The 11,229-nt window shown below is 35.2% G+C and overlaps 1 long non-coding RNA gene across 3 annotated transcripts; it reads left to right on the forward strand.

Moving 5' to 3' along the window:
• The first annotated feature begins 4,954 nt into the window (after nucleotides 1-4,954).
• On the forward strand, nucleotides 4,955-7,346 carry LOC309476650. Of its 3 annotated transcripts, XR_014198311.1 has the most exons (5): nucleotides 4,955-5,675; nucleotides 5,874-5,938; nucleotides 6,032-6,091; nucleotides 6,172-6,275; nucleotides 6,644-7,346. It is a non-coding gene; the product is annotated as an uncharacterized lncRNA (long non-coding RNA). The 3 variants fall into 3 exon arrangements; XR_014198310.1 differs by having other exon boundaries at nucleotides 6,032-6,275; XR_014198312.1 differs by lacking the exon at nucleotides 6,644-7,346 and having other exon boundaries at nucleotides 6,032-6,397.
• Nucleotides 7,347-11,229: the final 3,883 nt, after the last annotated feature.

Genomic DNA, 11,229 nt, shown 5'->3' on the forward strand with positions numbered 1-11,229 from the left:
CATGATCACAAACCATATGATTCAGTTCAGTTCAGTGATTGGAGGGAAATATTATCAATGAATAAAATCTTCAGAAGACTTGAATTATTGTGTATGAGTCAGATGGACTCCTTTCTTATCCTTTTTGAAGCTTGAAATCTTGATGCAATTGAAAAGAACGATCAGTTTATAATTAGAAATTTCTTCTTTTGTGTTCCATAGAAGAATGAAAGTCATACAGGATTGTAGCAATGTGTAAATAACATAATTTTTTGTGAACTGTTCCTTTAAACTTAGTGAAAATAAATAAAACTAAAAAGTGTAAATATAGACTAAAAATAAATCTTTTAAAGCCACACTAAGTAGAAATTGTGTTTTTGTCAAACAGCGACCCCTAGAGTCACTGTGGAATACTTGCACTGTCGTAAATATATTATATTATAACGTTTTTACATGATTGCAGCTAAATCACAAGTAAATAGTCTATAGGCCTACTGTATAATTTAATTTGTGTTGTTTTTATTGGAATGTAAACATTACAAAATGCCAGATAACATCAATTAAGTTAAATGTACGTCGCATTATTTCATAACATTGGCCGTTATGATGTCATTAGACATGATTATTGCAATTTATCATAATAGTTTGCAAATTGTGCTCGTTTACACTATTTACAACCTCTACGTTAGGCTTATTTATGATAATTATGTGAGATATTGAAAGCTGTTCTCATGATAATCGCAGGAATCAACGTCAACAGCGTCGTCTGATATCCCTCAGGACTACATGATAAATACACCTCACAACACCTGAGTTCAGCTGGCAAACTAATTCATGAGGCATAGCTATCTGATTTATCAAAACGATTCCATTTACACCTGGTCACATAAATTTATTTTTGCGAAACGGATTTAAATTTGATCTTCAATTCTCGCACTATATGCAGATTTAATGGAGTGCACGTCACCGAAAGCAACAGATATGAGCTGCATTTTATAGATCATCAGCTAAAATTTCTAAATCAAAGACCGCAATAAGAGAGAGCAGTAACAGCCCTGGTAAGATCATTTCGTTTCTTTACTTTTAATGATGAAGATTGTGTGTTAAGCGTCTGCGACTTACTTTCACTTTGATTTGCGATAGTTTGCACATTGGCTTGATGCAGTTGCTCATCTGCGGTGATGCGTGTTCCAGCGCGTCGTCATATCTGGATATAACATATAGCCTGTACAACGCTCTCACACGTTTTTTTTTTGTTGTTTTTAGCATTTTTGGGAGGAGTACAATCAGTGGCGGATTTAGCAAATCGGGGGCCCAAGGCGAAGGTAGGCTATGGGCCCCTCCCCATCCAATCTTTAAAAGAACGAAAAAAAGATGTACCGACTGAATGGTGGATAGGCAGGTAAAGCTAATCTACGGGGAAGTAAAGGTTAGAGAGGAGAAAAAAACGTCCCCTTTAAACCCAGCTACACTTCTTTACTCCTAAACAGAAACATGTTACAATGTTTACATGGTACAATTTCTGGTAAGCTCTGTTTTTTTGTTTTGTTTTTTTTGCTTGACAAATTTCACCATTTCGATTCAATTCTTGTGATTTGATTCAATATTGACTCATTTGGATAAATATTAGGTAACGTTTCACAAGATATGCGTTACTTTTTCTCAAGAAAAAAAAGCCCTATCAGATGGTATAATTTAAGGTTAAAATAAGTAATATAGTAGCCTACACATATTTAGCCAAATACTCTCTATAGTATATATATATATATATATATATATATATATATATATATATAATACTCTCTTTTTTTTTTAGCCAATTAAATGGCTTTCCTGAGGTAAATGTTATGTGACGATTGTTCTCCAGCTGTTTTACCTCTTTCCGCGGTTGAAAAACACTTATTGATCGATATTATGAATGAGGATTATACATTTCGGTAAGTTATACTGTATCGTTATAGGAATCTGTCACGTCACATTAAAACGGCAAAACGGTATTTATTGTTTGAATTTCGTAATAGAATTGACAGAATCTGAGAGCTGAGATTTTTTTCAATATCATGATTCATAAGTAAAATGCTCAGTTTTGTCTGTCGATCTCCGTGTCCTCTTTGCTTCATGATTTTTCTGTGCGTTGGACGTTGTTGTTCCTGATCTGTATCTTACAGTAGCCGTAAAAAAGTTTGTCATCTTTGGCAGTTCCCAAATACTTATCAGCGTCTTTTCACTTTTTTTCTTTTATTTGAGCCGCTTGGGTAACTTCGAAACTTTACATTTTCGCGTTTAGACCTATTTTTTTACAGTCTATGGTTCAGACTCGTCTTGCTCTGTTTGTGTATTTCCCAGTCCTCCTGTTACTGCGTGTTGTTTATCGTTCGCGCCGCGCACCTTTACGGACTTTTTGCTTTCCTCCCGCTTCCTCCTTTTTTCAGCACCACTTGGGTAGCTAGCTTCACTTCATTTTTACTCTGTCAATCACTTCTTTTTCTCCGTCAGTTTTTTGGCACAGCCTTGTCACTTTCGCAGATGCGCAGTAAGTGAGATAATGGAATAGTCCAATGTAGTGAGGCGGGGGGCCCCCTCCTATCTGCGACACTAATGATTTGATGCCATTTTTCGCAAATGGAGTTTTAGAAATATATAATAAAAAAAATAAAAAAAATAAGCATTTAATAGGGCATTTTGGGGGCCCCAAGTTAGCTCGGGGCCCAAGGCAATTGCCGACCTTTGCCTAATGGTAAAGTCCGCCCCTGAGTACAATTTACATATGTGGTTTCAAAAACCATATGCATTTACACTTGTCCAGTTTCGTCTGGAATGCGTCTCAGATCTCCTCCTGAAGTGGTTTGAGGGATCGGATTCAAATCCGTCTCAAATGCGTTTCGGAGGGCATTTAAACCTGGACTTTTCACGATCGGATATCCGATCTGAGAAAATGCATGAAGTGGCCAGGTGTAAACAACCCCCATGACAAAAACATACGCACGAAAGCCGAAAACAAACGCTGGTTGGCCTCTCACGTCCAAATTTGATGAAGTGGTGGGGGAAGTGACGTATGCCGTAAAGCAGTCGAATTTTGTAGTTCTTTTTGTGCTCTGGTTACTACCCGAACCCCGAAGTTACATAGTGCCAGTAAAAGCGATACAGACCCTGTCAGGCTATGGCAGACGTGTCATTCAACCTATTGTGAGTTGATGTACCATCACAAGGATCTTGGAAATATATTATGAAGGTTGAAAAGTTACATAGTGTTGCTTTAATGAACTGCATTTCAGAAAAAAAGAAAAGAAAAAAATCCAGCCTTACTCTCTGACACAACTACGGTGTGAATAACTGTGCGTAGAGAGGCCTTCATTTGAATACTTGCCATTTATTAAAAATCTGTGTTCTCATCTCTCAAAACAGACAAAGAAAAAAGAGTGAAGAGAGCAAGAACAGCTTTTCAATTCCAGCCTTCACATGGTGTAGAAATAGGGTGAGTGTGAGGGAGGCATGATCAGGACAAGTTAAATTTGAGCAGTAGCTGTGATCAGTGAAGCAGGAAGGGGTGTTCAATTAAATATTTCACCTCAGCTAGTGCTGTGGAGAAACAGACCCTGGGCTGTCAGCTTCTGCACTGCAACATTCATCTGCACAAGCTCCTTTAATAATAAAATAATAAAAAAAAGAGAGATGTCTCTTTTGCCTATCATTGCCCCTGCCTTTGATATAACAACTTCAGCTGTTGCCTTTAAATGTTAGTCCTTGTATATGATCTAATTTTCTACGTGAAAACCTGTTAAAGTGGTAGTGGCTCCGTAATTGGTGATCTGGGATGTTAATTCAAAGGATGCTTGTTCAAACCCCAGTAGGGATGACTCATGCATGACCTTGATAGTCACTGGGATCCTCTATCACCCTTGTGCCCTTGAGCAAAGCACTTTGCATCAGCTCACTCCAAGGGGAAAACACAATCTTTCACTTTCACTAATCCTGAATGACTAATAATAATAACTTAGGCTCTGTCTCGTTATAGTCCCCAGTTCCATATGATGTGAATCAGTATAATCAACACTAATTCAGGCCTTGATCCATAAAAATTAGCATGTGACATTTTTGTGGAAGCACTAAGTAAAAATCAAATGCATATATGAAAAAACACGGCTATTAAATATGATTTTTAAAATTCTATATAACATACAAATAGCATTTTGAAAACAGTACATTTATACAATTTATAAAATAAATAAAATAAAATGTGTACCTGTGTATGTACAGTATGTGTCTAATTGATATGCCCAGTGTACACTGTTAGACTTTTCTGTAATTTCTACAGTTATTTACTTTAAATCCCCCAGTATTATACTGCTATTTCTCTTTACAGTAAATAACTGTGATTCCCATTGCATCATGGGAATTTCCTGTGACGTCTAACACCACATTGTAATGATTCCTGTCTTGTGTTTCCCTCGTCTTGTGTGGACTTTAGTTATTTCCTGTTCTGTGTCATGTTTTGTAGTCCTTTGTAGTTTTTCTAGTTTATTAGTATCCCCAGGTGTTTCTACTTAGCCACACCCCCTTGTTATCTTGTTTAGCTTGTTGGTCCCTGTGTATTTATAGCCCTTGTGTTTCACTTGTTACTTTGTCAGTTGTTGTACATGTAAGGGTTGCTTCTAGTCTTGTCATGCTCGTGGTGTTCTTTCTTTATCCCTGAAGTTCTTTATTATTTGTTCTATGTCTATTTCATTAAAACCTTGCGTTTAGATCCTCGCTTCCGCCTGCTTTCTCCGGCACGTTACACACATACAGTGACTTACTGTATTTAAAAAAAATTGCTGTATACTACTGTATTTGTCTAACACCACATACAGAGACTTACTGTATTTTAAAAAAATTTGCTGTATACTACTGTATTTGACGTAACGGTCTCTCTGGCTGACACCATTCCATCGTGCTTTTTATTTCCTAATGTTTGCCTTACACTGCGTGTCTACAACGCTATAACAGTCAGAGGCTGTCTATATTGGACACATTGAAGCGACCGGACCGGACCATTAATGCAAAATGCGAACCTGTTTGTCCCTTGTCAGAAATAGCGCGAGCGCTTGGACTCGGAGTACCGTACGTCAGAAATATAACGGCGCATCATTTGTCTTGTCGTGTCGTGTCGTGCCGGAGCATCCAGTGTAATATCACTGGGTTCTGACTGTCTTTTGTTGGAACGCGCCGTTCGAGTCTGGCCCGGGGAAGAGACGGAATTCACTTCACCGAGAGAGAGACCAGCAAGCAAGGTAAAAAACATTCTGTGTGTGTTGACAGGAATGTGCCCAGTTTAACCTGTTATAGCCTACTACATGGCGGTAACGAACTTTACCACGGTAAACTGTGCTAACGTTTCATTTTACAGACTTTGTTGTCGAGTTAAAATACGCCAACGAGCAACGCTTAACGTTAGTTTACATTAACAATAAATTAACTAATGTGAAATTCTGTTTTGCTTGTAGATAATGTTGGCCTACTGATGAGAAAATAACATTGTATGTTAGCTAAGTTTTATTTGGCTAGCTGCCACCTTTCTAGGTTTAGTATTAGTTTGCAAACTATAACATATTATCGTTTTTTTAATGGAATTTAATATTTACTTCCATTTTTGTATGTGTTTAAAGGCAACTGCAACAAAGCGCCAATTCGCGCCAGTGACTAGCAAGATTCCGGAGGTAAGTTAACGTTAGGCCATTTGTGATAAATTTTGAAATAAGTTTGCTGAAATGATTAGCAATATGTGATAAGTGCTTTGGAGCCACTGGTGCAGACTAGGTAGCATACAATGTCTTATAAAATCTCTATAAAATTGGCTAACTTTATATCAAATAAGTGACATTTGCATCATGTCTAACTTTATATTTATTACACAGCAAATTAACCAATCAGAAGATGGACCATTGTCTTTGTTCAGTCTCACCAGATTAAATGTATCCAGGTAAGCACTGCAGTAAAACTCTCACTAATTCATCCATACCAAATCTAGAATTCTAAACAACTTAAGTTATACATTATTTTGATATTTTATTAGGCAGAAGACTCTACCATTGCAGTCCCACCTGACAAGGAAGGTCCTAATATCAGCGCACAGGTGGGTTAACTGTAGGAAGGAGAACGATCATCACACAGTGAGTTCTTGCATGTGTCTTACTGTGTATTTGTCTCAAACAGGAACTCCTTCACTGCAGACAAGCTGAAATGGGCTAAAACATCGATTTCAGTCACAGTCATAGAGAGCTATGGATCTCAGCATTTTTGGACAGAATTTAGGATTTGTAAGTATTAAAATTTAATCTGGAATAATTTAATTTAGTTCAGTTGAAATGTTTGAATATGCTATTTACATATGCTAAAAAGCTGTTTACAAATATATATTCTTTAGTTATTGTAAAAATAATAATAAAAATGTAAAAAAAGGAGGTTAAAATATTTTGACACTAATAATTTCTCTCTCTCTCTCTCTCTCTCTCTCTCTCTCTCTCTCTCTCTCTCTCTCCTCTCTCTCTCTCTCTCTCTCTCTCTCTCTCTCTCTCTCTCTCTCTCTCTCTCTCTCTCTCTCTCTCTCTCTCTCTCTCTCTCTCTCTCTCTCTCTCTCTCTCTCTCTCTCTCTCTCTCTCTCTCTCTCTCTCTCTCTCATATATAGTGTTGGAACCGGGATCTCCTCTGAAGGACTGAGTACATTAGTGTTTGTGGACACGCATGCAGACCAGGGAACATTCTGATGTTGTCAAGTTCTGAACAGGAACCAATCTTTGGAGAAGTTCATTTATTCGCAAAGGTGGACAAAAACATTGTGTTGACTTTTTAAAGATTATTCTGATGATGATCTTTACTCGTAGAAGTAGACTGAGGGGTAGACAGTCAGACATTGATAATAATAAGAAATGTTTCTTGAGCATCAAAGAGACTCCTTTCAAAAACATTAAGACACTTAAATACTTGTTTTGGCCACCAGTGTACATGAATCCAACACATTTTTGTAAATAAGTGAAATTATTTTTAAGGTGGGGTTATGTGTCATGTATTGTGAAAAGAACTGTGTTTTGTCCTGTGTTGGATATTTCCTTTTTGACTGCTAGAAATGTATTTATATTCTGCAGTTTTATGAATGTAATGGTTGATATTTAATTATAATACTTGTATAAGCTAAACAACCAATGACTCTACATTCATTTAGTCAAATGCTAACGTTTTATTTATGATTTTATGTATGATTTTAACAATGTGTGCAGTGAAGGACGGCACATAATGTGTTAATTTAACACATTTACACATCTTTGTGCTAACCTTTCTGACATATTTACTTTGTTAAAATCATTAACACAATGAATGAGTTAAAATTAACACAAAAACGTTGTGCCTAAACTTACCCATTAATGTGTAAATGTTTCACACATATTTCCAGCATTGGCAGACTGTTTATTTTGTGATATATGAAATGTTTTAAATAAAAAAAAAATATTTTGTAATAACTTTGTCTAATTGGTTTGTATGTTAGTAGTATTTATGTAGGATAAAAATAAAATGAATTATATATCAAAATTATGAAATCTAATTTAGTACAAAGAAAAAAATAATTACAGTAGTGTACTGATTAGCTTAGTTTTTACAGTAATTCACTGTATTACACAATTACAGTACCATACTGTAAAACTGAAATACGGTAATGTACTGTAAATATTAATTGCAGTAACTTACTGGCAACAGTAAGTTACTGTAAAAAACCCTTAAAGTCTAACAGTGTAAATAAAATAAATAAATAAAAAATAAAAAAATTAACTCAAAAAAGCACTGGCAAAAAATAAGTAATATATATGTTAAATATTACATATATAAAGTTTTTCGTCAAAAAGTGGGGTCAGTCATATTTTTACATGTTTTTGAAGGAAGTCTAATGCTCACCAAAGTTGCATTTATTTGATTTAAAATACAGTAAAAACAGCTATAATGTTAAATATTATTACAATTTAAAATAACTATATATTTTAAAATTTTTATTTATTGACATTACCCCAGTCTTCAGTGTCACATGATCCCTCAGAAATCATTCTAATATGCAGAAACATTTCTTATTATTATCAATGTTGAAAATATAGCTTAATATTTTTGTGAAAACAGTAATCCTCTAGGATTTTCTGATAAATAGAAAGTTATCTGTCATCTGTCACTTTTGATCACTTTAATGCTGAATAAACACTTTCCTTGCTGAATAAAAGTAGGCCTATTGATTTATAAAATAAAAATAAAATTGTGAACCCAAACAAGCTATGAGAGGTACTCATTTTCTTACAGTGGTCTTACATGAATATTGATAAGTTGTATAGTACAGTGCCTTTTCACTATCACAACAATTAAATTCACTGTAATACATTTTTGCACCCCTATTGTAGAGGGATTGCAGAGGGGGAGGGGTGCAGTTCTATAATATTCTCCATAAAAAAATATACATTTTAGGAATCTCTTTTGTGATGTAATAAGCCTTTTTGAACATGAGCAAAACATTATAAAAAGACCAAAACCAACAGAAAACGCAGTGAGTTATATAAAGAAAAGCCTGTAAAGAGTGTGACACATATGCATGGGGTACGGTACTGTCTGTGAACATACTGACTCACATGACACCCCCTGAAGTGCTTTTGTTTTGTGGGTTTGGAAAAGCTTTCCTGCAACATTTTCTCTCGTTTTTATCACACAGTGCCATTATACAATTCTGTCTGCATTTCCCTTGAGTGAGGAACCATTTATTTCACCTTTTATCTTGTATTCCTCTCAGAGTACATTTCTGGAGTGACAATAGTATTTTGTCTGGAGAAGAGCGGCACGCTGGAACATAAAGAACAAACACTGTTATTACAAAACCACAGCCGGTTTCATAAATAGATAACTTCCAACAGCTATTTTCATTTACATGAACAAGAAGGGACATAGAGAAACTGGGACTGATTACCAAGCAAAAATTGCAAATCCACCCTGACCAATTTACAGAATTCCGGTAATCCTCTAAAGGAGGATAAAATTTAAGCTGTAGATGCTTTACCATCCTACAAATACAAAGCTCATTCTCAGATTTAAATGGGTTAAGCACAACTGTTTCCCAGTGCTTGCAAAAGGTCAACGAATATCAAACATTATCTTCTGAACTTTTGCATTAATTAAAACATACAATATAAAAAATAAAAATAATCTTAGATCAAGTAAATAATGTTGAGAAAATAAACAATCAGTGGGTTTTTGACCCACTATTCCAAATTCCAAGCTTTTCTAATGTATGGAGCCCCGTATATGACATGCGGGGGAGTTAAATTGTTAAATCGTTTCCACGAATTAAGAATATGTTTCTTACTAATACATCAGTGTGTTTTACTCATTTGTTCCCTCATTTTAAGTAAATTGTGAGCACGATATAATCATTTGTTCCCTCAATTTACTAAATCATGGCCATGTTGTGATAATTTGTTCCTTTTGATTTAGTTAAATCAAAATGAGACAACAAATGATGTTAGTTCAATGTGGCCACGATTTACTAAAGTGAGGGAATTTATCAATAAATTGTTGATATGAATTATTAATTCGTGGCCACAATATATAGCCTATGTTTTTGTCCACATCATGTGCGAGGCTCTGTGCTATTGCAAAAAAAAATAGTTTAAAAAATAAAATAAATAAAATGAGTGAATTCAAATGAATAATTCCCACCCCCAGAGATACAACAATGCACTTACATTTTTAGGTTAGTTTGACTTGAAGTGGCTCTGCGCATTGTGGTGGATTCTGATTGGCAGTCATTGTTTTTATAGTTTATCAGCTGGGCGAAAAAATCGTTCTCTGTGCCACTGGTGAGACTCTGCTTGTCTTTTAGATTTATAAAGATTTTTAGAACTATATACAGTATATTTACTGTTATGTATTCCCTTTATTCAATTTTATACAACAGTTATCTCTGGTTCTCGATTCAAATTGGCTGAGAGACTTTTCCAGCCATGTGATATTCTACCAGTATCACCACAGGAACGGTTCACTGTTTGTATCACTCACTCCGCTTGCAGCATTTCTCTCACAGCGAGTGTCATGGTGAACAAACAAACACCATCATTTTGCAAATTCTACTTTTTTTTTTTTTTTTTTTTTTTTTGGTCACATAATGCAGTTTTAAGAGGTTTTTTTTTTTTTTTTTTTTTGCAAGAATTTAGTTATTTAGAACTCAAATATGCAACTTATTTGACAATTTGTGCAAGAACATCTTCATCTCGGCCAGTCCTTCGGGAATTTGCTGCTGGCTCTAATGTAGATATTGTTTAAACATGAGGTATAATTCATTTGGGGTATATCAAATGGGCGATCTTTGTTCTTATTAATCTATTACTTGTTGCAGAGCAAATTGATTTGGCAAAGGACAAAATTTCATAACTTTATATTTTTATTTAACTGAAATCCTGTGCTATAACTAGCGATAGTTTTGTACTTTTGATTGAACTGTTGTTTACTTCATATTGTACAAACTTCTTATACGTTTATTAAGGCTAATATTGTTTATTTAAATATTTTTCAAAAAATATTTGGTATTGAGAAAGGGTCCGTTAGTGATTGTGATTTCGACTTCAGTGAAAGTCAGATGCTGTCTTTATGAGTGAGTAAGTAGCAAAGACTTTTGTATTGAAAGGGAAACTCCCTTAACTGTTAAAAGGACAAAGATATTGCTTTCCTCAGCAGACACTCAAAATGATTTTGTGATAATGAATATCAATGAAGCAACGTTCCTTCGTCACTAGTTTTAAAGTTACATTTTAGAATTAGGAACAGAGGTTTAGGCTTGAGATTTGAATCTGTGGCTGAAGGAAGTTCTGCACAAAAGAGTTTTTCGTCACCACGTAGGCTCACTATTGGCCGATGCTGGTCATGTGTGTAATGCTTGAGCCTACGTGGTGACGTACAACCCAGAAGCACTGCGCTGTTACACTACGTGATTTCACTCAGGCCCACACAGAAGAAAATTAACTGTTGAATAAAGTCGTAATTTTTTTTTTTTTTTTTTTTTGCACAAAAACTATTCTTGTCGCTTGATAAACGTATGGTTGAGCCACTGTAGTCACTTGGACTATTTTAATGATGTATTTACTAACTTTACTGGGCCGGCAAGTTTCGATCCCATAGAAGCCTATGGAGAAGTGATCCAGCTCTCAGATTTTATCAAAAATATCTTAATTTTTGTTCCGAAGATGAACGAAAGTC

This window comes from Leuciscus leuciscus, assembly GCF_965113295.1.
Source record: "Leuciscus leuciscus genome assembly, chromosome: 1".
NCBI classification, from domain to species: Eukaryota; Metazoa; Chordata; class Actinopteri; order Cypriniformes; family Leuciscidae; genus Leuciscus; species Leuciscus leuciscus.